General features: G+C 37.7%; 1 pseudogene; it reads left to right on the forward strand.

Annotated features, from left to right (window-relative positions):
• The first annotated feature begins 4,550 nt into the window (after positions 1-4,550).
• Positions 4,551-4,648, forward strand: LOC122007605 (annotated as a pseudogene).
• Positions 4,649-5,035: the final 387 nt, after the last annotated feature.

The following is a 5,035-nucleotide window of genomic DNA, read 5'->3' on the forward strand; positions in this document are numbered from 1 at the left end:
TGAACTTGGTCTTCAGTATAAACGGTACGGGGATGTCCTCTTCTTGACATCCAATTATGCAGAGGAAAAAGACTAAATAGCTTCTCTAACCCTTCTAATCATACTTATATATGAATCAAGAAAGGAGAAACATTAACTTCTATCTTACTTAAGTACTCATAAGCAATTACTCTATACTGCAAATAATAATAAAGGAAAGCAATAAAGAAAGAACTTAAATACTTTCTTACTTGAAGACGGCAAGGATGATGCTGATGTGTGTGTGATGCTGGAGAATGGGAACTTGGCTCTGATACCAACTGTAACGACCACCCTTCTTACTAGTACTACTACTCTCTAAGAGTGACCGTTACTTAACTACTAACTCTACTTAACCGGTTTATTAAAAATCACATGGAAAATCCTACCGAAAAATTTCGGCAGAATCTCCCCTGTACCGGTGACCAAATCAACAATACAAACAGTGTATACTCAGCCACAGGCGGCTGGAACATATAATCACTCAACCACGCAGTATAATAACTCAAAAAGAAGAATGAAACTACTCTAGCAATAGTAAACAGATAATACTTCAACAATAAAACATAACAAAGTGCGGAATAGACTCAATTACAATCTCAACTTCATCATAGCATTAAGGAGAAAAGAAAAAGGAAACTCTAATCAGGTAAGTTTTAACACTCCATAGCAAACTCTTGATCTCTCCATAGTCCAGCCATCACACACCTTCATCACCATCACCTTGTCGCCTTCCTTGCTAAATCTTTTCCTTTCCTTTATCTGCAGTAGGAGGAAGTGCAGTCTATAAGCATAAAGCTTAGTGAGCGCTATCTACTCACAAAAACTCGATATGCATGTATATAAATAAAAACATGCTAAAACTGAATGCTAACATGTAAAACTACTCATGCTCATAAATAGCAAAGGAATCATACTATCTGAAATACTAAACATGTATAGCTGATCATGCTCATAAACCAATAAAGGAATAAAACTATAACTGCATGCTGAAAGCAAATAAAGTTAAACATGCTGAATAATCAAATAGCAAGAAACAAATAAAATTACTACTGCATGCTTCAAATAACAAGAAACTAAACTTTCTAATTCTAAACATATTTGAAGCTCGTTTCATTTGTTTCAAAAACTTATACTTTAATACTTTAAAATAATAATCAACTTCTCTTGGGCCCGGCATTGTACCACTTAGTAAGAATCGAGGTAGCTAATCCCGAAACTACTAAGATACTTCTAGGCCTTGTGCCTAGGGGCAACTTGGAGCCCATCCCTTGGACCTTGTGTCCGGTACATGCCCTTTAAAAGTAAAGTACTTATAATCTTAATTACTTCTTCTTTAAATGCCTTGGCATTTTAATAGACACCTTGTGTGCAAAATCCCTAAAGTCTGGACTTTGAAATTTACTTAAGGCCTTGGCCTTTCTCTTTCTTTTCTTTTTCTTTCTTTTACTTGTTAATACTCCTAAAAGTATTTAATAGGATTCTTATTTTTCCACTGGAATACATGGCTGTTCATGCTTCTTAAAATAGCAAATGAAACAACTTTGAACTTACTAATCATGCTATAAAATAGAGCAAAAGAAAGCAACTTTGAACTTACTAATCATGCTATAAAATAGAGCAAAAGAAAACAACTTGGACTTTCTAAACATGCTGTAAAATAGAGCAAAAGAAAGCTAACTTGGACTTTCTAAACATGCTGTAAAATAGAGCAAAAGAATGCAACTTTGAGCTTCCTATACATGCTGTAAAACAAAGGGAAAGAAAGCACATCTAATCTTACTAATCATGTCACAAAATACACTTTATATATAGCTATTCGTGCCCCGTTTTGGCCAGGAAAACTGCTGGTTCTGCACTTGCTAATAGGAAAGGCAACTAAATTAAATCCAGCAATACCAATAGCAAGTGAAACCTATAATTTCTCTAGCGATTAAAAGAAAGACTCCTATTAAACTCTTAACAACCTTACTATCCTTCCAAATTCCTAAAACCCAGCAGGAATCGTGATTCCCTTCTAAAATAGATCTGATGTCCAGCAACAGCAACAGAAAACAAGAAACACTTACTTCTTTTACCTTTCTATTCATCCTAATGTTGTACAAAACTAAAGCAAGGAAACCAAGCCATTAAAAATCCAACAGAACTCCCAAATTAGAGTTATCCACACCCATTGCATGACACAAACCTAAATCCAAATTACTCAACAATAAGATGATACCATAATCAACCTAACAAATTCGGATTTAATGGTCATGGCAGCAACCACTACAAGCAACCTGAAACCACAGCTCTTCCCTTGTTCCAGATCAGTTGCCCTATATCAAAAAGAACAAACATGCCTAATTCATACCATTAGTTTCCCCTCTTTGAAGTACACGGCAGTAAACACAAGGAAACTTCAAACAAATCCGAAAGCAAGGAAAACAAATCAAAGCTCGGAACTACTCCTACTGCAGGTGAGAAGCAACTCACCTCTTGTTCTTGCACTTACAACCGTAAGAGACAGCTTCTAGGGCTTCGGAGAAACTCATGATCTCGGCCTCTTCTTCGCGTCTTCGAGTTCTCCTCGTCGAGGTGATCACGCACGGTGAAGACCGGCCGGAAAAACCCTTAGCCGGCGCCGGAGGGAGGAAACCTAGCTCCGTCGCCCTTTCTTCCGCCGAGAGCAGAAAATCGCCTCGCCGCGCCGCGCGTGCGTGAGAGGAGAAGAGATGAGAAGGAATTAGGTCACGGGAAATAACTTAAGTCCTCTCCTTATAACTTGAGTTATTTTTGGTTCCAACTATAGCTTATATATTTGCCGCTGCCTATTTAATTAGCAACGATCGCTAGCCCAGTTGGTCCGTTGGGCTTTGCTCGAAGCCAGCGGTCTGTGCTTCGATTCTCAGTCGCGCCCCTTTTTCTTCAATTTATTTCAAACGTTCCAGCTACTGCATATATATATTTCGCTCCATATAAGGTTAACAAAAATCGTGTAGCTCAGCTGGTTTCGGCTGAGGTTCGGCTCGGGTCGAGGTTGTGGATTCAAAACCTGGCTTCAACATATTTTTTTTTTTTTTTTAAACTTCTTTCTCTGGGTAAAAATACCAAACGAACTCCAAAAATTACGTAAAAATACTCTAAAAATTTCTAAAAATCTCTAGAATATTTTAAAGGTATTTCCAAATATTTTTATGGACTTTTAGAACTTGAAATAGGGAAAATTGGGTCGTTACACTTGTAGATTAAGAAGCCATTCAGGCTATTTGGCTATCCAAAATTTTCTGAGGCTTTTCAAAAAATTTCATTCTTTGATTAAGTTGCTTGAGATCTTTCTTCATTTCCATTTGAGCTGCATGGACCTCTTCAAGTAACTTTTCAATTCTTGACTGTTGATAGCCTTGTGATGGATGTTGAAAATAGCGTTGTGATTGCCTCAATTGGTAGCTTTGCCTTTGACTATTAGGATGACCTTGGTCTTAGTTGTTCTTATAGGAAAAATTTGGGTGGTTCCTCCATCCCGGATTGTAAGTTTTGGAGTATGGATTTTCTTACTTGAGGTTGAAGCTTGCTATGGCATTGCATTACTTGAAATTCTCAAGTTGAGAAGATATGTACCCAAGTGGCCAAGCTTCTTGTATGTGTTCCGCACTTCCACATGCATCAGTCACTCCTACAATGGCGTTCACCATGTCAATTCCCATTGATTATAACTTCTTCGTTAAGGTATCAATCCTTGCTGCCATAAGCGTTACTACATCAACATCAAATTTTCTCGATGCTTTAGTTAGATTTCTAGAAAAAGAGCTTCCACATCTTTCAGATGCCCACTGATGATGGTTAAGAGTCACACTCTCAATAATTTCTTCATCTTCATCTAGACCTTTATTCATTAATGCCCCTCCAACAGCAAAGTCAAGGGGCACCTTAGTGTGGTAGTTGATGAAAGATCGAAAAAATTTAGATATCTCCATAATGGTATGATGTTGTCCACTTTAGGCCTAAACCCTCATGGTTTTACTCTTGGGATCTACCCAAAAGGCCTTATGCTAATGGAGATATCTTTTTCTTATAAACTCATGATCTTTTCCATGTGTTTTTAATGTGGGACTATGTTTACAAACTTGCAACCCCAAAAGTCCCCCCCCTCAAATAAAGGAACACAGGGAGCATCGGGTCAGTCTTAACCTGCTCAGGGTCTCCCCTTCTTTGTTCAAGATTTCACCCACATGGTTTGATCTTGGATCATGGCTCTGGCTCGTGCTTCTCCGACGATTAGTCTGATGTAGAGAAACCTCGCTCTGATATCAATTGAAGGATCGAAAAGAATTTAGATATCTCCACAATAGTATGATATTGTCCACTTTTGACCTAAGCCCTCATGATTTTGCTCTTGGGCTCTACCCAAAAGGCGTCATGCTAATGGAGATATCTTTTCTTATAAACCCATGATCTTTCCTATATGTTTTTAATGTGAGACTATATTTGAAACTTTGCAACCCCAACAGTTGTTTCCATTATAAAATATATGGATAACTAACCATTTCTCTAATCCATGGTAAGGTCAAAGTCTGAGCATATACTTGAATCTATCCTAAGCTTCATATAGAGATTCAATGTCATCTTGTCTAAAACTAGCAATGAAATTCTACATGTGTGCGGTTTTGCTTGGAGGATAGAATTTATTAAGGAATAAGTATTCGCACTACTCCCATGATGTGATACTATTTGTAGGCATAGAAGTGAGGCACAACTTGGCTCTATCCCTCAAAGAAAAACCAAACAATAACAATCTCACTGCTTCAGTCGGGACTCCGTTCATTTTCATCGTCCCACATATCTCATAAAATACCTCTAAGTGCTGGTTTGAGTCTTCATGTGGTCCACCTCAAAACTAATGTTGTTGCACCATGTGAATCATTACCGGCTTTATCTCAAAATTATTTGCTTCAATGGATGGCCTAATGATAGACCGAAGCCAATAAGCATAAGGTGTTGTGTAATTCTTAAGAGGTTTGTCTTCCATTTCAAATGA

Source organism: Zingiber officinale, chromosome 7B (genome assembly GCF_018446385.1).
Source record: "Zingiber officinale cultivar Zhangliang chromosome 7B, Zo_v1.1, whole genome shotgun sequence".
In the NCBI taxonomy this organism is placed as follows: domain Eukaryota; kingdom Viridiplantae; phylum Streptophyta; class Magnoliopsida; order Zingiberales; family Zingiberaceae; genus Zingiber; species Zingiber officinale.